The sequence below is a fragment of the Parasteatoda tepidariorum genome, chromosome 9 (assembly GCF_982258835.1).
Source record: "Parasteatoda tepidariorum strain Cologne lab strain chromosome 9, Ptep-v5.0, whole genome shotgun sequence".
NCBI classification, from domain to species: domain Eukaryota; kingdom Metazoa; phylum Arthropoda; class Arachnida; order Araneae; family Theridiidae; genus Parasteatoda; species Parasteatoda tepidariorum.
Genome location: NC_141763.1, coordinates 37,021,333 through 37,046,004, shown reverse-complemented (window position 1 = coordinate 37,046,004; position 24,672 = coordinate 37,021,333). Strand labels below are relative to the sequence as shown.

Genomic DNA, 24,672 nt, shown 5'->3' with positions numbered 1-24,672 from the left:
AAAGTAGCTATGAAATCTCAGTAAAAGCGATTTAAAAAAAATTTTCATTCATGCATTTTGTTTTCTTGCATGAATTTAATATTTTATTAATATTAAAATGTAATTAAAACTATTATTATTCCATTACAATTTATTATTTTCATTTACTTGAGCATTTAATTGTTTTTGTCCCCAATAATAGTTAGACTCTGTATTTCATAGAATTCATTATTACTTTCTCGCTAGGAGATTTTTGTAATAGAAAACAATTTTTGAAAAAACTATTTTTTCTAAAATTCGCACTGAAAGATAATTAGTTAATTTTTATTTTCCATTTTTTATATAAACAGCAACAATTTAATTTTATATACGATAGTATTCACTTGTTGTCTTTCTATTTTTAATAAATAAACTGTAATTTTTCAAGCCACTAAATTTATAGGGAAAAAAATTTACCTTCAATTTATATTCTTTATCAACCTTTACACTGTGATAAATTTCAGTCTATCTCAACGCTGTAAATGGTGGCAACTACTTTACATTACAGTTGTGTTATGTACATAACTTTTGTATTTAAGTATTTCACTACATTAAGAATGTTCTTTTGCACTACTCAGTGCAAAGTATGCCTCCAGTATTTGTTACTAAGTAACGCTAAAATTTATAATTACAGTAATATAAGTTACATATAAGAGTCAATAAAGTTATTTTTACGATACAATATTATTAATTTAGGATATATTATGTACAATATTTTTTAATATAAAATTAGTTAATCAAACATACACACAGTACAGTGCGAATATATGAATTCAAACAAGGCTTATTAACAACCAAAGCAGGCGGATATAAAATGTTATAAAATTATTTAATATAGTTGGCAGATATCTGTAAACTTTCTTATGACAACATACTTATCTTTATTTTACACTGTAAAAACTGTTTTGTAATATCTCTCCAAATATCATGTTAAATAACCCAAAAAAATGAGCTCAGGAACACTGTATTTCGAGTTAATGAACACTCGATTGTGTAATCGACTGTTCATAATCATATGTTACTACTATGTTCATGTAATCGAGCGTTAAATACTGAAAATTGAATAATTTTGCAAAAAACTTTCTCGCTTTTACACCGCACGAGAAATATTTTCACTTCGGAAAATACAAAAATTGGCACTTGGCGAGCTTTGAATATCAAGAAACGCCAAGTAGAATATCGTGAGTTTCAAGTTTGTTTACAATATGAAACAAGCTGGTGAGAATATGTTGTAATTTTCAATGCTGATATTCATCATCAGAAACAAAACTTCACCGTCTAATGTGTATGTATGTTTTTGGTTGTGTAATTAGGATAATTATATTTTAATTTCTTAATCTCTGAGAACTGTATAAACTGATTTTATAATGTATAATTTCTATCCGCTTCTATTCTGTTAAGCCTAGTTCGAATTCGTCTTAAGATTCTCTCTGTGTCTGTGCTACGCTGCTGTTTTATTTACAAACTAATTGTTTCTAAGAAGTAGTAAATATATGCATTCCAATTAATGATTCTTACTTTATATTGTATTGTGAAAATTACTTTACTGACTCTTGTGTGTATCTTGTCTTACTGTAATTATAAATTTTAGTGTTACTAGTAACAAAATTACTGCGGCTACTTTACACCAAATAGTGTAAAAGAATATTGCAGTGAAACACTATATCCAAGAGTTATGTAGGTGTTTCACTACATCACTTTGATGTATTGTAATCGCCACTATTTTTGTCGTGGAAATACTCTAACATTTTTTACGATTAACAGTTTACTTATTTGTTTCTGTGTAATGTTCAGACGCGCGAGATAACTTCAAAGTTTCACCTCCCCTGTTCGATTGTAGACTTTGGAAATTTTGAGAAATTTGGACAAGTATTACACCACAGTTTTTACATTGTAATAAAGGACAATTTATCGAGAAAAAAACTTTGTTCTTTAGAAATAACAAGCACGAAACTCACAATCTCAAAGACTTCATTTGTAGCTCAAAGGGGATAATACCCTGCATTACACATTTTCTAAAAGTATATAATAATATGTAAAAATTATTTTACAGAAGTGACCTATTTAGAATTGTATAACATGTAGCGAATATTTCATGAATGCAGCACGACCAACTAGCAGCGTAAGTAACATACACACACAGAACATGCACCGTAACACGCAACACAATACCATATTTTTCAACTTTGACATAGCATTGATTTTTTTTTATTTCTCAATTTTTGAATTTTGTTTGTTTCCAAAATCAATACTATGCGCTAGCATAGATGTTTTTGTACTTATAAGTTTTCGTACTTTTTTTTACGCCAAGTTAATTATCAAAAATGTAGTAAGCAGGGCAAATTTTAAAATTATTGTCGAATTTTGTAGCATTTTCTTATAGAGTGAAAAAGAAAAAAATGTATTTTTTAGTTTCAAATTATTATTCGAATTTGTAATCCTAAAAATGACAGGAAATATCATTATTTACAGTTGTTTCTTCGAATAAAAGTAAACGTATTCATAAAAATGTACTAATTTGAGTTTTTAAGCCAGTCAGCAATTTTTTTATGTAAATCTTTGCAACAATTTATTAAATTCATAGTTGTTTTGTGTGACTTCTTATGGCTATATCACACGAGAGAAAATATGTGCAACTGCAAGTGTAACTGCAAGTGTAAGTGCAACTGCAAGTGAAATTTCTCCAAAAAACGCTCGTGTGATATAGAAATTACGGTTGCACGAAATATCTGCAACCGTTCAGGCAATTTCTTTCATGAACCAATCAGATCGTTTGCTTTTTATGACGTTTCAATTTTATGTGATGACATATACAAATGTAAATAAAAATGGCGGCGACGTTAGGAAGAGGATGATCGGATGAAATTTTTTTATAGATGAGACGGAACAAGTTTTTAGTTTAATAATAACATTTCCTTTAAAATGAAAGCATTAAAAATACTTTCGCACTATGAGATGACCATCTCAATGCAGTTGATGTACTACCATAACAGGAACCTGCACACGATTTTAGTATCGGTAAGTATAGTACATTATTTTTGCGATAAATTTTCTTTTAAAATATTTATTTATTTTAAGCTAATAAAATTAAAACTTATTATAATTTGTTCCGATCAAAGTTTTAATTACTTTAAATAGAAATAATTTCTATTTTTATATATGTAAAGAATTATACTGGCGAAAAGCTTTACTTTGAAATATTCGCCAAGCAACTCGCCAAACTTTGTTTCAGTATTATAACATAAAATATAATAATGATTATATTTCTTTATTTTTAAATTTTAATCTTTGTTTCTGTTGATTGTAAAAGCATGTGTCCGATTATTTGAAAGTTTTATAATTATTAGTGAAATAATTATTTTATTCTTCCCTAAGAATTCTTTTAATTTTTGAAAATCTCATTTTAAAACAAGTTAGAAAATATGTGTGGTAAATATTTAAATTGTTTCTCACAAAGTTACCCCATTTTCCAGTAATTATTGAAAAGTATTACAAGAAAGGTAGTATATTATATATAAAAAGTAATTATTAAAAATGCAAATTCCCAATCTCCTTGTCTGTTTCTACATTCATCCCTTCTATTTTTTTTTTTTTTTTTTTTTTTTTGTGTATGATGATTTGCATAATATTTTGTTTATAATTATTCAAAGTTAACTAATGATACTTTACTTTTTATTTATACTTCACATTTATCTCTTGATACTTAGCTTTTCTATAATGACAGTAAGTATGTAAGTGTACCTTACTAATTTTTCAATATACTTACATTTTTAAGAGTCTTCGTTTATAAATACAATTTATTTTTCTTGAAACAAATTTCAATCCAAACATAAGAACTACAAAACTAAACACACCTGCCATCTTTCATTAGTGTATAGAATAATCTTAGAACTATAATCAAAATATCTGTCAAACTTAAAATAAGTTTAAAAGGGATACCTAAGGACTTAAATGATTTCAAATTAATGGCATTTAATCTTCCTTATTCTAATAATGTGTTGGTAAAATTTTATCATGAAAGTGATTTCTTTCTTTTATTTCAGATATTTCGTATAATCCTGTAAGGTTTATCTGGTAAAGAAGGAAAGAGATGTAATACTGTTTTTATGGAAGAAATTAAAAAATAAGAAATAAAAATGAATAATGTTCTAAATGTTTCACTTGACAATAAATGTTTTATTTTTTAAATTGATTCTTGTATTATTTAAAATGCAAAACAAAACACGTAAAGGGCTATAACAAAATAATATGATACATTAAAAGTATGTTCTTAATAAAATATTGTTTTTTTTATAGTTATAAATAAATTTTAATTTATATACTGTATATTACAATAAATTTGTCCCAAAATAAATCCTATAATTTTTAATTAAATTATCTTATACCAATAATGAATGATATAAATTTTGCAATAATAAAATTTAAGTATGACATTGAAACTCCTCTTATATTTAAAAAGCAATTTTACTGAGAAAGTGGAAAAAATAATTTTCATAAAAGTGATATTCCTGATATGCAATGTGTAAATGAATAAAATTGATGATCCCTTCATGTAATGTAAATTAATTTGATGAAAATAAAATTCTGAGACATTGTAGTATAGACAAGTCTGATTATTATGTATTTTTTAGACTGAATTTAAAAAATAGAATTGATTTGATAGATCTAATAGTTTTGATGTTATAAATATTTTATGAGTGAAAGGTAATTCAAAAATTTATATTTCATACATTAAACCATCATTTCTTCTACAGAATTATTTCAAAGGACTATGTTTTTGAATTAAGCTTAAAAAATAAATTTGAAGAAATGCCTTACTTGATTAGATAGCAATGTCAGTTGCATAAAGTGGTATAAGTCATAAAATTGTCCTTTCTACACATTAAACTTTTTATAAATTTTCGAATTGTTAAACTATTAAATCAGACAGCTTGTTTTTATTCTCATTCGATTTAGTGTTTACATAGATAATGATACCGCACTTGCCTAGCTAGCATGTTACATAGTAAATATATATAAATAAACTATGCTTTTACAGGGTGCGGAGACAAATCTTTCATCAAAAAATAAGCAACTTTTAAGAACATTTTAGGCACTCAAAAAATATTTTAAAGCTCTAGGTAAATTGACAAAATGCAAAATAATTCTCAGACTTTACATGATCATGATAAAATAACTAGAATTTGACAAAGAACTGTTTTCTTGATTATATTAGCCATTAAAAAAATGATCAAGAGATTTTTCGGTTCGATTTCAGAGGGTGGAAAATAAAGCCTGAAATTGAGAATATCTTGCAAAATACAGCATGAGAGAGCAAGAATCTCACCGAACCCAGCTCACTAGACGCACATGCGGACTCGCAAGTATTTCACCAAACCTGTAAAATGATTGGCGTTTTCATACGCTATGGACTGACGGTACGCTGAAATTGATCATGGTTGAATGAATTCTGCTGTTGTTGTTAATTTACGTCGCACTAGAGCTGCACAATGGGCTATTGGGGACGGTCTGGGAAACATCCCGGAGGATGATCCTAAGACATGCCATCACAATTTTGATCCTCTGCGGAGGGGATGGCAACCCCGCCTCGGTAGCCCGACGACCTACGAGCGAAGTTGAGCACTTTGCGGTAGCACAGTTTAACGAGGACCCATACCGCACACCCTCGGTCCCTACGCAGACTGATCCAAGTGGTCACCCACCCGCACACTGACCATAGCCAAAGATGCTTGACTTCGGTGATCTGCTGGGAACCGTGTCTTAACGATCAGTCCAGTGCGGGACGAATGAATTCTGAAAACGTGAAATAGAAAAATGTGAAAAGTACGTTTTTACATAATATGTGGCGAAAATCGACATTCCTTTTCATAAATCTCTTTTTCGAAAAAGGAAAATAAGGCACTTTTTAAAAACACTTATTAAGAAAAGCACCTTTAAGGGCCTTTAAAAAATGAAAATCAAAAATAAGCACCTTTAAGCACTTTTTAAAAACGCTACGCACCATGTTTTATACCTTAGTCACTCAAATCAAGATAAAAAAAATCGTCAAAATTCTAGATAGTATTTAAGTCCATCCCCCTTTCACCCCCTTATCCTTTTAGGGACACAACATGAAATTCATTGATATCTTAATATCATTTTATATTATGAGGTAGAAATCATAATCCTTTTTATACTATGCTACTTCACTTAAAAAGCACTTTTTAAAAATGCTACGCACCATGTTTTATACATTAGTCACTCAAATCAACGTAAAAAAATCGTCAAAATTCTAGATAGTATTTAAGTCCATCCCCCTTTCACCCCCTTATCTTTTTAGGGACGCAGCATGAAATTCAATATCTTAATATTATCTCATATTATGAGGTAGAAATCATAATCCTTTTTATACTATGCTACTTCACTAATGGGGAAATAAAGTTTTCAGAATTTTAATTTCCTGCTGAAGAAAAGACTTAACACAAATACAAATGTAAAAAATTAAATCAAAATCAATCAATATTCTACAGCATCTTTACGAACATCGTTGAGAAACTATGATATAATAGAATCATATGATAAAATTAAATATGAGCCAAAAGTAAAGATAAATAACAAAATATGGTAACCCAATTTCATGCAACCGTTCAGGCAATTAAGCAACCCTTTCGGCAACTCCGAACGGAGGAATTTCACTTACAGTTGCACTTACACTTGCAGTTGCACATATTTTTCTCTGGTGTGATAGAGGCATTAGCGTCATCTTATTGAAAGGGAATAGAAAAGGCAAAAGTTTTTAGTTTCAAATATTATTTATCATTACTTTCAAAATTAAGAGACTTTTCATATTTGGTTGATTATCTCCAAAACAACTGGACAGATTTTAATAAAACTTTGTTTGAGCATAGATTGATATAATACAAAAGTAATGACCATTCAACAGTTATAATAAATACTCACGACTGTGCTTAACACTCATCAGAGTTTTGTATTGTATCAACGAGCGGTTACAGAATTGAGTGAAAAAAAATGGTTTAATGGGTACAGATATATAGGCCTCACACCGTGATTTCATGCTAGAAATAAGTCACTTTTTGAAATCCTGTGGTAGTTTGTTCTACTTGTTCAGTAGTGCTGTTTTCAGTCTCTTGATAGTTCTCAGAGGGAGGTTACAATTACTCTCCCCAAAACGTCCTAAAAATGCTATATGGGGTTAAGGTCTGGAAATCTAGCTGGCCAATCCATCCAGCGAATATTTCATTTTTCTGAAAATGATCGACCAGAAGTGCTTTGTTGGAGGTCGCATTGTTATCCAATAAAATGAAATCAGGACCCACTGCCCCGCTGAAAAGGTGAGCATGGGCTACAAGATCTGATCCCTATTCCTCATACCAGTCACAGTATCTTTTTAAAGGACATGAAGGAGTGTAAGGGAATCCAGCATTATCCTTGATTTGACCAGCAAACCTCGGCCGCCATAATGGACGATCTCTCGGACATTAGAGGGCAGGTAGCGGGTCTCTGGTTTTCTTCATTTGATAGTACATTGAGAATCAGTGGTCAGGCAGAAGAAGGATACAGCAGTGAAGAGAACATTCGAACTGTAGAGTTCGCTAGATCAGACCGACGGATCGGAATACCGAACCTGCGACCTCTCATCCTGATATTCTTTCTGCTGCCAGAAATTAACTGCAACTGACTGCAGGATACTGATGTCGTAATTATTCATCGCACATTTTCACCAGTATATAATATATCTGTAAAACCACAAAACTACTACTACTCTGTTATACTCTATTTTGAATTTTAATTTATTTTTAAGTTAGTCACGCAGCTTTTGTGACTCTATAATTTTCCCGGAAAATAAAAGTGTTTATTTTTATCTTCTGATTGTTTTGATGTTGTCTTTGGTTCCGTAAAAATGTGAAAACGCTATGCATCGTTCCCACAGAACCATTGATCCATGCTACAATTTCTGTGATCTCTGCACCATTCTAGGCTGCTTTTCTGTTGACAGAAGTCAGTGGTATGCAAATAGAAAGTATTCTCGCAAACAGCCCTCTCTCATAAAGCCTTATGGAAACAATAACTCTTAGGAACTCGGCTTCTTGTGGCCGTATAGAGCTCACGAAAAAACTAAGAAGCTGTAGCATTCTTGTTACGATTTGCTGTAATCGACAAATACCGATCTTTGTTAGCCGTTGGGTCTCCTGGTCGACCTCGACCAAGCCCTCTCGCTTCAGTTCTGGAATTTTGAAATTGTTTCCACAATCTATGAATAGCAGACGATGCTAGACGTTAAATTAAATTCTCTGCAAATCCGGATTTGAGACTGGACTGCTTGTAGTTTAGCCACAATTCGACCCCTTATTCCATCTCCTAAACGGCGGGTGTTACTCATTTTATTTGTTTGCGAGCTTATAAAGTCTATTCCCTCCATTAGACATCACTACGATTCAAACCCGGTTCACCAAAATGCTCTGAGACATAACGACTCTTCATGCACATAATAACAGATTCTTCTCATTTCTATAATAGTATCATTTATAATCATCAAAAACGATTTAAAAAGAACTCATCAAAAGTTTTTAGAGATCGCCATTTTGAACGTCCGCCATTATTTTTATAGGTTAAATATAAGATCGCCTCATATTCAAGATTAAAACATCATATGTGTTGTACATGTGTATCAAGCTGTGAGCTTATATCAGTAAATTCACGATTGTTTCTCTTATCTGTTATACTAAAACAATTTTAATGAATTATGTTTATAAAAGTACACTTCTTGAATTTTTATTTTACCAAATATTAACTATTCAAAGTTCCTCAATTCATAATTTTCAATGTCATTCCTATTAGAAGTTTATTTAATTCCCATATATTTTAGACTTCAAAATATAATCCTTATTAACAATTCCGTATTAGCATAATCTTAATAAACAATTTGTGTTGACTATAATAAAATTCATAATCATTTCATAATTTGAAAGAGTTGGTATAAAATTAAACAACGACGGTGATATTTTCCATAGCATTCGCGAAGTTCATTATTTCGAAGAAATGCTTAATATACATTGATCACAATTACTCAATCTAAATTACAAGAGACAAGGAATTTGAAACAGGCTTTATGATATCTTCACGAACTCTTAATTAATCCAATTTGTTTAATGATATAGTAATCTTCTGTCTCGAAATGATGTGAAAAAATAATATAAATAGTTTAAAGTCACTTTTAGAAATGTTATTAGTTATAAATGTCAAAAAATCAAAATAATTTTATTTATTAAGTAATATTGGTTAAAGAATAATGATTAAGAGTTTATCCGAAGGAATGGAACGATAAATTTGCAAAAAAAGGGAAATCTGATTCACAGAAAAGACTAAGAATATAAAATAGCACAAAAAGTGGATATCGATTTTTTAAAAAAAACTTGAATATCTATTTACACAAAAAATATAGTTTTTGGATATTCAAAAAAATATAGAAAAAAAAAGCTTACCATTATAAATTTTTTTAAAACTGTTTAACCCATTGAAGCAGAAATTTCATTTAACGTATTTTTCAAATTTCTTTTTATTATTTTACATTGATTTATGTCAAAATAAAGGGCAAATACTGTATTTAGCATTTTAATACTTTAATTATGAAATACGGCATAGGACACCGGATTCTCTTTCTCTGCGTTAAAAATAAAATCTTCCAAATAGTAATTTTTTTCTTTCAAATTTGCGCTTATTTAGATCTAAGAGTAACATTAATTTATCATTAAAATTTCTTTAACTTACAAACCAATTATTAATTAATTATTGAATACAGAGATGCCAACTGCTCCGGACACGCCAAAATAATTTTAAAAAAAACGTCGTTAATAGTTTAAAGTTATGAATTATATAACCCTACGAATTATTTAGAAATAGTGGTGGATGAAAATCTACTAAATTAAATTTATTAAACCAAGAATCACAATTGATAGAATACCACTTTAAAATATATATTTACTGTCCGGAGCAAGTTGGCATCTCTGATGCATATAGAGAATATGAATAAATTTAAATTTTTCAAATTACTTTATTAAGAATTTATATTTTGTTTTGTATACAAAACAATATAATACCTATAATCTAACATATAATTTTAGTACCTATTAGGCTGTTTTTTATAAATAAAAAAGACCATAATTTATTTTTACTTGTAATTAGAGTGCCAGAAAAAAATATATGAAAAGGACACCACTGTTTCATTAGTTTAAAAGGGGTTAATTGATAAAATATAATTAGTTGAATTTCATCGCCATCATTTGCATTTGCATACCTGCCAACTCTCCCGGATTTTGCGGGAGATTTTATTTTCATATTTAAAGTGGTAGTAAATATATACTATTTTTTCTTTTATAAATTAAATTTTTAAATGAATTTGATCACCACTATTCTTACAAAAATTAAGCTTATATATTAATATGCGTTACTATCATGGTTGTCAACTTAATTTTTTTCAAATACAACGTATTTGTTTGCTTAAAATTAAAATTTTAATTCCATTTTAATACCACTGGGAAAAATGATAATGGAAGGGATTAAAAGTTGGCAGGTCTGCATTTGTTTCATGTTCAAAATTCACAGCGTGACGCAACAATTTTTATCCTTTTAGTCTTTTGATAAAACGCCTAGGTATTCTTAATTGATAAATTATAATGTTATCCTCCATGTGTGAATGCCGGCATTTCATACATTGACTGTAACATTTACAATTTATCAATTGACAATTTAAACTACTAATCAACGCAGAGTAATTTTAATTTAAACTTTTGTGTTTATAAAAATTTTAGCTATCGAATTTTATCAAAAATAACCTCCCCTCACATTAACCTAAACACACTTGCAAAAGAATTTTTTTTTAATTTTATAACCGGCGTTAAACAGCTGACCCTCTTCTGAGTTTACAGCTATAAACGTTAACTCCGTAACCTTGTAATTTTGAATCCAACCCAGAAGACAAGAGAACTCCTGGATCAAGCATTGGGACAAACTAGCCTTTGTAGAGGACTTTTATAGAACTAACCTAATTTGTGTTACAGGGAGAGGAAAACCACGAAAATCTCCCACTGTTAGTCCGACGATGAGGGTATTCTAACTTATGATCTGTTTATTACTGGGATATTTTACGTCAGCACTGTGGTCTTTGCGAGCAGGGAGCAGAATTCGTAATAACCAGCTATCGCAGTATTTCGTTCCATCCCCTGAGCCACCATGACTCCTATAAAAAATATCGTATATTCTTGAAAATTTAAAAACAGACTATTTGCCATCAAAAAAACCAGAGATCTCTTTTTAAAGAAAAAAGTTCCTTAGTTTCATCGACTTAAGCCACTATAAGGCATCTCTATCGTTGTTTCAAACAGCCCAATTTATTTACACTTCTATAATGCAGAAAGGTATATTTTTGAAACATTTTATTCTCCATTGCACCAAAAAAAAGCACATCAAAGTAAATTTCGAAACTAAACAATCCAGTGATCTCTTCGTAAACTAAATACTGTTCATTCTTAAAAAGTTAAATTAGAAATCCAAATTATACTTAACACTTTCGGTAGAGGCAAATGAATGTATACAAGGTGAAATCAATAAAATCAGTACTTTGAGATTTATGTAAACGAAAAATGTTTAGATATTTTGTTGACGCTTTAAAGCTTTTGTGTCTCTCAACAAATTAAGCTGCTCTTTAATAACTACTTTAGTCACTTTAAAAGGTTTAAATCGGAAAGGAACTGCTTTGGAATAACTTTAAAATCAAAACAGCATTTTGAGTTTTTCTTCTTTAAGTCTTTTTTTCTACAAATGGAGATATTTATCAAAGCTACAATACTTCGAAGTGGCTATATTTTTGGTAGGCACGTCAAAATCTGACGCAAATTATATTATATCGTAACAAGCAACAGGCTTTAGTAGCAATTTAAAAAAAAAAATTAAGTAGCAATTTAAATTGTTTGTGATGCTATTATAGGCAATACATGTTTCCTAACAGTTAAATATTTCTTTAATTTAATAATTTTTTTTAATCATTCTTAAATCTGTTATAAATAAATTATTTAATTTTCATCACTTTTTATAAAAAGCGAAAATAAATACTTATATTTTTTATCTTAATAACAATTATTGCAAGAGCTAACTATTTAATCCAATGCAAATGTATAACTCTTTAATTCAGTGTCGCGATTAATCGATTACCAAAATGTATTTCTTACTCTATTTTTCGTTAAACTTCTTTATTACATTAGACACAAAAATATTTTGGTTATAGGGTTGGTTTTATTAAATTCTAACAGTCTTTTTGGCGATTACGCTGCAGCCAGATTATTTAAAATTTAGTATTAATAACGCGCGAGGCTGGCTTTAACTTTGGCTATATTATCTATTGATAACTCGCCAAATTTTATATCTCTAATTTTAAATTTTATAAGTTTCCGTTAGCAACTATATTCATTTTACTATAAATTTGAACTTTTTGGCATTAGGACTGAGAAGGTTATTTGCATGCTTGATGGCCTCTCAGTCCGACCGTTAAAAAAAAGCATTATATGTAAAAAAGTTATTAATATAATATTATAAAAATTACACATAAATTATGAAAATTACATAAGTTTTAAGAATTATATGAAATATATACAAATTTATATATAAATTGTATATTCTTTTTTATATATAATGTTATATACCGAAGAGCCATTACATTATTACCACCCTCCATCTACAACAATGGGCTCGCCCAGGTTTTCATGATTTCTCGCCCAGGAACAATGTTTTCATGCGGCATATTAGGACCCATAATCCTCATGGAACAATCCCTGACGTCTGTAAGCTACTTGAACATAGTTGCAGATCAGGTTCACCCATTCATGGCAACAGTTTTTCCTGCCGGCGATGGTGTTTACCAACAGGATAATGCACCATGCCATAAGGGTCGAATCGTCGAGGAACATTCCAGTGACTTTCAAGTAATGTCTTGGCTCTCAAATTCACCTGACCTTAATGCAATAGAGCATTTGTGGTCCTACTTGGAAAACCAAATTCGTGCTGCCACGCTACCCCCTCCCAATGTGAGTGAATTGCAGGACCAGTTGGTGAGCGCTTGGTACCAGATACCTCAGACTACTTATCAGCACCTTGTGGATACCACGGCGGGTGCTAGCAGTTTTGAGGGCTAAAGGTGGTCCTACATGTTATTAGCAGGATGGTCATAATGTAATGGCTCTTCAGTGTATACATTAAAAATTAAATCTGTGTTCGTCACGGTAAACAGATGAATTAATATTTTATTTTGTTAATATTATATTATAATTAATAAATATATTAAATATATTTTAGAATTTTTAAATGTGGCCATATTTGTCTTGTTGACTTTTAAGAAAATGCAGCCTAACAAAAGGAAGAAGTTTTTTTTGTTGATATATCTCAAGAGTATCCATTTTAAGTACAATCAATATGCAAAAGAATTTTCCTCTATACCAAACTCTTCGGTCATAACGTTGCATAAGGTCGTTAAACTCGTAAAAAAAACTTTTTTATGATATTTAAAACGTGACATATTTATTCTGCAAAAAAAAAAAAATTACTAAGAAACCCATTGCGCATTTTCGATATAACAAATGAATAAATTAATCAGGTAGAATTATATGAAGACAGACGTTAAATTATTAATAAATTCATATCACCTCGCGTGAATTTTTATGCACTTAGTTACTGAAGCGTGACAAATGTAGACTAGAATATAATTTTAAATAATTAGGAAGTATTTAATAAACAGATATCAAGAGAGAGGTTTTGTCGCTATTTTATTATTCTTTCATTAAAAAAAGGAGCGACATAGAAATATTTGAGGAGTATTTTTTCTCCATAGCTTATAATTTTTATATTTTACTTAATCAAAAATGTTATTTTCTTTTTTAACACTTTTTTCAGTTAGTTACTTAGTAACATTATTTCAAAAATTTCAAAACAATGTAGATTTTTCCGTCTTTATGTCTACTTTTATTATTTATCATTTTATTAATGATATTTACGCTTGTCTCAAATCACAATTTTAAAAAAAATTTTAGCTCTTCATTATCATGCAATTTAATGTGAGTTATCTCATTGAATGAGAATGAAAATAAAAATATATAAATAGTTTTAATTATGATTAATTTGCTCGCTGTTGGCGAATCATGACAGAATATGATTAAATTTCAAAATTATAAATGCATTAAGAAAATCAATGACTCTACAGTTTTACAGGAAACATGATTTAGTTTTCAGGAAACATGATTTGAAGCGTGATTTAGTTTCAATTTGTTGCACCACTAATGAGTATGCAAATTGAATTACTTGTATTTTTGTTTAAATAGAACCATGGTATCGAGTTTGCAAGTTAAAAAGTATGTATACATATATAATTTAATTTAGCACCTTCGAAAGGTTGCAGTAAATTTAAATGATATTATGAATACACAAAAAAATAATTCAGCATGTTAAGGTTGCAGCAAAATTGAATATTACTGTTTAATACACTAGAAAATTTCCACCACTTCCACCTATGATTTTAAAGTTTAATTTAGATCTGAAGATTACAGCAAATTTGAATGACAGAATGGTTAAACCCATTGAACATTTTTCCCTACCTCTACCACATTAAGATTGCAGCAAATTTGAATGATAGTTTGGTTTAACGTACTAGAAAATTTCCACCACGTTAAAAGTTGCAGTAAATTTGAATGATAGTAAGGTTTAGGGCACTAAAAAAGTTCCACCAACTAAAAGTTGTAGAAAATTTTAAAGATTGCATGGTTCACACTAAAACATTTTCATCATCTTAAGGTTACAGCAAATTTGAATAATATTATGCTTTAATACACTAGAAAATTTCTACCAACTTAAAGTTGCAGCAAATTTGAATGATAGTTCAGTTTAATACTGAAACATTTCCACTACCTCCACCACCTTAAAGTTGCAGAAATTTGAATGATAGTTCAGTTTAATACTGAAACATTTCCACTACCTCCACCACCTTAAAGTTGCAGAAATTTGAATGATAGTATGGTTTAACATACTAAAATATTTCCACTCTTTCTACTATTTTAAGGTTGCAGCAAATTTGAATGATAATATGATTTAACACACTAAGGCAATTCCACTACCTTAATGTTGCTACAAACTTCAATGGTAGTATGGTTTAACACTCTAAAACATTTCTTCCACCGTAAGATTGCAGCAAATTTGAATGATAGTATGGTTTAAAAATTTCAAGTTATACAATCTTACGTCAAGCTTAAAAATTTTAAGTGTTTTTATAAAACATCAACATTTAGGTGAAATTATTAGTAAAACATTCGTGGCTAAAACAAAACTTTGTTACGTTTGTTTTTTGTACTGTTTTAAATATATTTATTAAAAACATGTTATAAATTCTATTATTTGATCAAACTCTAAAATGCTTTCCATTTTATCAAACATTTGATGTTTTGATTTACATTTCACACAATGGCTTTTAATTTCAAATAAATTGAAATAAGTTTATGTTTGCATTTCAAAGATATTTACAAAGAGAAATCTATTCTGTTTATTTCATTCAAGAGATGAAAATACAGCAACATAGTTTAAAACATTAAAGTAAAATAAAATTTCAGATATTTATTTAATGGATTTTCTGTTACTTTATCATTTCATAATTTTCTAAATCGTTCGCATTCATCAATCTTTTGTTATCAATAATCAAGCTTTTTTATTTTTAATTTGAGCCTTAAAGCCATTAATTTGGAAAATTTGTATTACAAAGAACTAATTGTTGAAATTCATATGATTCTCTATATCGATATTGAGAATAAAGTTCCTCTATTGAAATACAATTAATTCTAAGTTGCAGACAAAAAGATGTTCCATATTTTTCACACTGCAATTTTAATATCTGAAAAAGCTTTTAAGCTCATTTTCGTAACTAATTCTATTTTTTATTCTGCGATATTGATTGTTACGAACTACGAAGGAGTAAGGAATTGAGACTTCTCCACCAAAAGTTAACACTGTATTTTGCGTTTTCTATTTTTTTTTCCTTATAGTAAATGTAAAGGCTCATTTACAGTTGAAAAAAACCCTTTTTAAATGCCTCTTAGATATGAAGTTTAAAACGGAATTGTTAAACTACTTATTTATTGCTATTTTAAAGGCTAAATTTATGCCATCTTCTTCAAATGGGATTTATTTTGATAAATTAAATTACGCATTTTAAAACATTCATCTTTTAATTAATTATATCTGAAACATATAATTTAATCCAACTGTATTCTGAGAGAAAATAATCATCACAAATCAGTTGAGTTGTGTGATTCATGACACCGAATCGAGACGCTAATTTAAAAAGGGAATCAAATTTTATGATTAGAAGGAATAATTTATTTGATACTATTTGATTTACTGACTTTAGTTAACTGAACTTTTTAGCCCATTGATCGATTGATTTAACCCAAGCTGATAAAAATTAATCGTTTTGAAACGATTGAAATGGCCGAACTGATTCTCAAGCATTGATATAGTTTATTAATAAGTTAATTTTATAAGAAACGGGGGTGCCATCCCCTCTGCAGAGGATCAAAATTGTGATGGCCTGTCTTCGGATCATCCTCAGGAATGCTTCCCAGACCATCGCCAATAGCCCATTGTGCAGCTCTAGAGCGATGTAAATGAACTACAACAACCGATGTCTTCTGTGAAATCGAGGTTTGGTTACTTTTTTATTGGAAATAAAGTTTTGCTTTGTTTTTAAAATATTTCATGCATTTTTGCTAAGACAGAGAATATATATCTTATTATTAAGTATCCATGCTGAAATATTCATTTTAATTAATGGATAGAAGCCTATTTCATTGAAAATCGTAAGTGTTCAACACTTTTTAGAGCCAATGTACATACGCACTAGTATTTTAAATAATACAGCTTATAAACTATTTTTTCAACAGAGATTCATATGAAACATTTATTAAATTGCAAAACGATTTAGTATCGTACAAAAACACTCAACAATACATATTGTTTGTAAACTAGGTATATTTTTTATTCCTAGAACTCTCCATAAAAATGAATTTAATAAAATTTATTTTTCTTTACTTTTTGCCTTAAATGAATTCTAAATATTTAATAATTAAATATTCAGCTGATAGTAAAATTATTTATTCTATTATTTTGTGAAAATGTATAAAATGATGTAAATGAGCATAATAGATAAATGAAAGCCTTGTTTAATATAGATGAGACTCTGTAAAAAGAATAATCCCGAATATTCTTCTTTACAAAAACATTTCTTTATGTTTCTTTAGAAATTGTATCTGGTAGAGCTTTTTATTCGTAGTTGATAAACATTTTTCATCTTAAATTAAAATACAATTCATCTCACAAAGACAATAAATGTTTAATGACAAAAGTGAATGAAAAAATTACAAAAATATGTCTCAAAAACTAGATATTTAACTATTACATTTTCATACACAAAACGAAAATGACATTTTGCTTTTGATTTATGTAAATTTCATTAGAATAGAATTTTTTTACATTTATAATTTCTTACGAATCCTAGTCAAAAAAAGAACAATAAACATTGTTTAATAATCTTCTAACTCTTAAAACAATTAAAAAGGAATAAATTGTAATTTTTATAAATTTTCACACAACACTCGCCAAATAAATAAAACTAGTGAGCTCTTCCCCGCCCTTGAAGAAAAGCTATGTAATTTAATATGGCTTGCTTTGCTCGCTTCCATCGCTGCTACTAAGTTGAACCCATTTGTAATGTGTTCTAACTTAATATCTTAGGAATTTAAATCAATTATTACGATTGTCAATTTTTCAATTTATATTTTACACTTATCAATTATTATAATTATTATTACAATTATCAATAATTAAAATGTTTAAAAGTAATTTCTCCTTAGGAAATTAAATGTTTTAATCATTAACGGGTTATTGCAATAAAATTTTTTTAGATTGAAATAAATGATGTGCAGTCGAAAAAATTGCAGAAACAAAACAATAATAATGCGTTTAAAAAACAATTATAATTAAAGATTCACAGCTTTGTTATAACACGTTTGTAAATTTCAGAACTTTAAGTTATTAATTTTGAAGTTTAAATTGAAATAAATGACATGCAAAGGAAAGATTCGCAAAAACTAAACATTACTTGTATTTTAAAAAAACAATTACTTTTAGTTTATGGAATACTTTGTTTGTTGGTATGAATTGTAGTCGCTTTGAACCTTTCAATTCTTCCCACTTCATATCTCTGTTTGTTTCAGCTTTTTAAATAGAACTTGAACTTTTACGCTCTCATGTTACTGACGACTTACACGCTTGATATTTCAATTATTGTTTGTCAAAGCGAGAAAGAAATGAGGACTTCCTTTATATATATATATATATATTGATAAAACCAATCTATATTTTTGTCTAATTTTCTTAAAGAATAATAATATTAGATGGTAAGTGTCAAAATTAGCAGAGTTGTAATCACACAAATTTTGAAAAACCTTAAACGTTATTAGTCTCTTTATTTTCTTAAGCCCATTTTGTTCGTTTAAACGTTTTCCTAACAGTTTTTTTTAAAACGCGATAAATCTGTTTCTTTCTGCGACCTTTTTCCAAATTTTAAACATTATCATTAACCATTTTCTTTTTTCAATAATGCTCAACCGTTTAAACGTTTTTGTTGCTTTAAACAGAATTAAAAAAGTCCCTTAAGACAACGTTTTACATACTCATAGACATAATAACTTTAGCTTTCACCAAAATCAGTAGAAAATATTTCAATATGCATACAACTAATACGAGTATATGATAGTTTATGTTGCCCATAGGATACAATACGCCAACCCACGCTACTGCTTTTGCAGTTCCTTCCGGATTGCTTAGCGATTCAAGCTGGCTCATGTGTACTTATGTGTAGGGCTAGCTTTGCAAGTATGCTGACTCTCCACTTGAAATGAAGTTCTAAGAATATGAAACTTCTGGTTTAAAAACATTCGTTTCAATTTATTCATTACGATAGCACAGAATTTCCCGTCATACATAATTATAAATTTTAGTGTATATAGACACACAACAGCATTAAGTAATTTAATCTAAAATAAAACGGGAGCATAGTATCAGAGTTAATGGTTTGATTCTATGTCCTCTCAATCAAGTTTAGTTAGAATTAATATTTCTGTCCGATGTTTATTTGTAAAAGGCATCGCTCTTCTGCATTAATCATTAAGCAGTATTCATATTAAAATTTAGCTCTAAATCCTTCAGTTACCTAATTAAATTAACAAGCTTGAATAAAACGAAAATTTAGAACAGTTTATATAAACTGTTCGCTTTTAATTTTTCATTTCTGTCCAACTTGCAGCTCAGTTTGCACAGTTTGTTCAACCTCTCAGTTGGATAAATCTAAGCCCTAACATTTATTTAGACTATTCTTTTGTGATATTTTACTTTGATGCCTTAAGGCCGGTTTTATACGGTCATCTGTCGACTGTTTAGTGCCAGATGCATTTGAAACGTTCTTCCATACCAAAAACTTTTAAAAGACTTGGAACCTTCTTTCTTTGAGACGTTCGAAATTAAATGACTTGGAAAGTTAAGTAAATGCGATGTAATTAAATAAAATAAAAATAAGATCTTTCCCAATAAATGTTATTTTCTTTTTCAAAAAGTCATTCAGACTAGGCCTTTCAATTAAAACATTTAAAGCGTTAATTGTTTGCCAAGTCAAAATTAATTTTTGCAATTATATAATTTTTGAAGACTATATTTAGAAGAATGCAAGAATCCTAATATTAAATAATGTTACATTTGAAAACAGAAAATTATATAAGATTGGGATTATTATTATTTTTTTAAGGTCGGCTAGCATTAAATTTTTGTTCAAAGTATTTTAAATCTATTTTCAGCACCGTATTAGCAAAAAATAACAAGCTGTTTTGAAGTGTGGCATTAAATCCTAAAATTTTTGTTAAATTCATTAGAAATTGAATTTGAAAAATTTCAGATTTTTAAAATTCGATTTTCAGGAACTATTCGTCTAGCCATTTTGTTTTTATGAGACTTCTCTGCAATGTAGAATGGAATTTTTATATCTTTAATTTTAAATATGCCTCAAAATTCGTTTTTTACGCGGAAATTTGGAAAATAAACTATTAAAGTTTAGAAAAAACCGGAGGTTACTACTTTGTAGAGAATTAGAATATTAAATGCAGAGATACCAACTTCTCTGCTTTCTGTAAAATATCTTATTAGGTGGGATATTATTGTGAATTTCATATTTCGCAAATTTATTACACGAATTTCAAATTTTTTACGCAAGTATGAATTATAGATACTTTTGATACTTAATATCATCTTAAATTAAAAAATTGTTAAACCCATAATGAAGTATACAGTTTTCTACCACCAAAGCTGCCAAAAACTACGAACTGTATGTAGTGTTTTCTTTTTACATTTAAAGTGTTAATAAATCCAATAAACTTCTTTTAAATTTATTGGATTTATAAATTTAATTTGATATGATTTTGAATACCACAAAATGCAGATAAATTAATCTTATTCATGAGAGCCAGTTATGGAAACGAAAAGGAGTATAATCCTTAGCAATTGTGAAAAGTTAATTTTATCTATAACTGCATTTCAATTTGATCAGGACCACTTGAGAATACTTGTGTAAAGCCAGGTCTGTACCAGGTTTTCAAAAAGTGTAAAAGTTGGCATTTGTGCGATTGGAGAAGACACGTCCATTGCAAATATTCCATCCTAAGAGTCGTAGTATCCCAAGGGATAGAGCGCTCGTCTTCCAACAAGGTGACCAGGGTTCGAATCCCAGCGATGACAGGTCGATGCGAATTCTGCACCCGACTCGCACCGACTACAGTGCTGGCGTAATATATCCTCAGTGGTAGACGGATTCTGGGTTAGAGTACCCTTGCCGTCAGGCTAACCGTGGGAGGTCTTCGTCGTTTCCCTTTGCATGTAACTCAAATGCGGTTTAGTTTCATCAAAAAGTCCACTACGAAGGCAAATGTCTCCTAATACTTGATCCAGGAGTTCCCTTGTCTTCTGGATTCAGTTCAAAATTACAAGGCTACAGAAGTTGAACGTTCGTAGTCGTTAACTCAAACATGAGTCGGTTGTTCAACGACGGTTATAAAATAAAATAAAATCTAAAATTTCCAACCTAAGTGTAACAATGGACTGCTAAGAATGCAAAATGTGATGACTTATAAAATTAAAAATTTTATGAGTAGAGATTAAAATTAGCTCTTTTTTCTAGCATATTTTTTATTCAGTTTACTATTGAAAGTGAATGCAAGGATCGTTTTAGCTTTGAAAGTGAATAATTTGAAGTGTTTGTCATAGTGGTAGTTATGATTGAATACTAAAGATAAAATAAATAAACAAAAATGAATTGAGTTTCTACCACTATTTACGTTTTTAGTCCTGTGGCAAGCGCAATTCTCGTAGAGATATATTTTCTTTACAGAAACATATGGTAGTCACAAATCTATTGCCTCATTTTCGTTATCATTATTTAATTTTTCTGATGCCCGCTGGAATCCTTTAACATGCTGTGGTAAATAATCCTTTTTGATAAAATACTTTAAAACTGATATTATTTTTATTGCTTATCTCACAACGAAGTTTATATTAAATTATTAGTAATAAAAATAATACTTGATTGTTTAGCTTAGAGAGATGTATCTTTAAAATAGCAGACTAGTTGCAAAAAAAATATTCCAATACCATCTTTGACTATAAATTTAAATTAATAAAAAAATTTAATATCACAGATACTAAACTTTTCTAGACAATGGAAAAATATTTTCGAGTAGTAGTCATTTAACACGTTGAGCGCCGCGTCAGCCATCGGTGACTGACACTGGACTTTCCATTTAGGCCGCGTCAGCCACCGGTGGCTGACACTGAAATTACATTTAGGCCGCGTCAGCCATCGGTGGCTGACACTGAAATTACATTTAGGCCACGTCAACCACCGGTGGCTGACACTGAAATTACATTTAGGCCGCGTCTGCCACCGCTAGCTGACACTGACCTTTCACATAGTCCGCGAAAAACAGCTGGGTGACAGCGTATAACATGATATACAACTATAAAATTTACACTCTTTTATGGAATTGCAGAAAATGTATTCTAAATTTACTTAATTATTGTGATTCTTGGTTTAATAAATTCAATTTAGCAGATTTTTATCCACCACTTTTTCTAAACGATTCGTGAGCTTATATAATTCACCACTTTTGTCAGATATGTCATGATAAGCCATCTAAAGAATTAGCAAAATCCATCTAATATTTGCAAATTTAATTTGTAATTTGCCGTGGCCAGAAGGGCAAGTCATGTAAAATTAGCGTGGCGCTCAACGTGTTAATTTATGATTGCGTGGTTTAGTGAATTCGATTTACAGGGCTTTTGTTCACCACTATTTTGAAATAATTCAAAGTCTTGGGTGAAATGTTACTTTGCAATATTTATGACGTTTTGAGCTTTTTAGAAAATTAGCAAAATCAACCGCGAATGTGCAAATTTTAATTTATAGTTCTTCACGGCGCTTTGAAACATTTTGTAGAATGCAGAGCAGTTAGCATCTCTGGTATCAAATTTTATGCGCCTTACATCCTTGTGCAAATTAATTGAAACAAACTTTTTTTTTCGTGTTTTTTAAAGAAGATGTTTTGGGGTTGTTTCGGTTACAATCGGGTTGGACCTTTGCAGCCTATTGACGGTATGATGCGTTCTGAGCAGTACATTACTATTCTGGGTAAAAAAGTTGTCCAGAGTTGAAGAAACGATACTTTGATGGAACAGGGATTTTTCAACAGGATTTAGCTCCTTGCCATACGTCCAAAATTGTCAAGAAATTCATGTCTGAGAATCAAATTGAGACATTGGAATTGCCAGGGAACTCTCCGGATATCAACCCAATTGAGAATCTCTGGGCCATATGCAAGAATCGCCTATTAAATATGGACTGTACAACTATGGAGAAGCTAATCACGGCGTTAATTCATGTGTGGTACAAGGACACAAATACTATAAATGACTGTAAATAATTAGTGGAATCCATGCCGAATCGTGTCCAAATGTTAATAAAGTGTCGTGGAGATCATATTATGTACTAAAAATTTTTGAGTTTGTATAAATTTAAATAAAATAGCATTTTCTCTTAGTTTTCTGAATTTATTGAGTTTGTTTCAATTAATTTGCACAAGGGTGTATGTTGTACTGATTTTTATAAAACACGATCACCAATGAGAAAAAATATAATTATTCTTCTGAAAACAGTCAGTAGTGATAATATATTTATATATAATATATTCGTTAATACTATCGAAGCGAAGATGGATGCCTGATAAATAACAATGAATAACGGTAGCTCAATTTCAAATATGAAGTTGAAGTAGACTTTATTTAAAACTTTTTGCATTTTAATTATTTATCGATTGTTGGCGATCCATAAAATGGATTCAAAATAAAATAAAATGTGGTCTAGTAAAAAATTATGACATTGCGTCGTTATAATAATTTTTTACATAAGTTATTTGATTAGAGAGTAATTTTACAATAACTTGATTTGTTTTTAAAGAATGGCTGAACTTATTATTATAAATGCGTAACTCTTAAACGCGCCACACTTTAGAAAGCTTAATATAATATTGTAAAAATATTTTCACCAATTGAAATAGCTTAAAATAATAGTAATTTCAAAATATAAAGTATTATGATCCATTAATGTTATTACATTTGCTCAATGGAACATTTAAAAATTTTATTTTATTTTATTTAATAAATAATATAAACTTATTATTATAAATGTGTAACTCTTGAACGCGTCACATTTTAGAAAGTTTAATATTATATTGTGAAAATATTTTCACCATTTATTGAAATACCTTAAAACATTTGTAATTTTAAAATATAAAGTATTATAATCCATTTATGTTATTAAATTTGCTCATTTAAAAATATTTTTTTTATTTCATTTAATAAATAATATTATTATCAAATCAAATTTCATACTAATTCTTCATAATATTTTCTGTTTTCCAGGTAATAATATAAAACATTAAATGAAAGTAAAACACTTTATGAAAATAAAACAATTCGGAAAACAATTTTTATCTTTTATGTATGACCCGGAGTCTAATTTTTATTGCGTGAAATTTAGATTAATTAAAATAGTTTCTGTTTATTTTACAGCTAAAATTAATTTTAAAAAAACTTTCCATATCAATTAAATTTCTTTTATATATATAATTATTAAATAAGAATTAAATAGAATTAAAATAATTTAAAATAAATAGAAAACTTTTCGTTTTCTAATTAACATCTAGAAAACATCGTTTATTTTTAAAGCAATTTATATTATTATAAAACAGAATTTAATATGACTTAAAATAATTTTTCCTTATTTTTACAAAATAAAAGTATTCTGTTTTGCTAAGAACTTTTTAGAGCCATAGGTTATTTTTCAATCAATTTATATTATTTTAAAATAAAATTTAATATGAATTAAAATAGTTTTTCTTATTTGATGAAATAAATATAAATATTTTTTTGTTAGGGAACATTTCGGAAACATGGGTAATAGTTGAAAGAATT

General features: G+C 29.0%; 1 protein-coding gene and 1 long non-coding RNA gene across 2 annotated transcripts in view; one reads left to right on the top strand and one right to left on the bottom strand.

Moving 5' to 3' along the window:
• LOC139426786 (uncharacterized) overlaps positions 1 to 24,672 on the bottom strand; it is a 67,109-nt gene that overhangs the window by 42,029 nt on the left and 408 nt on the right. The window lies entirely within an intron of this gene.
• LOC147803966 (uncharacterized) lies at positions 2,839 to 4,207 on the top strand. Its single transcript, XR_015429158.1, has 2 exons — positions 2,839 to 3,036; positions 4,062 to 4,207. It is a non-coding gene; the product is annotated as an uncharacterized LOC147803966 (long non-coding RNA).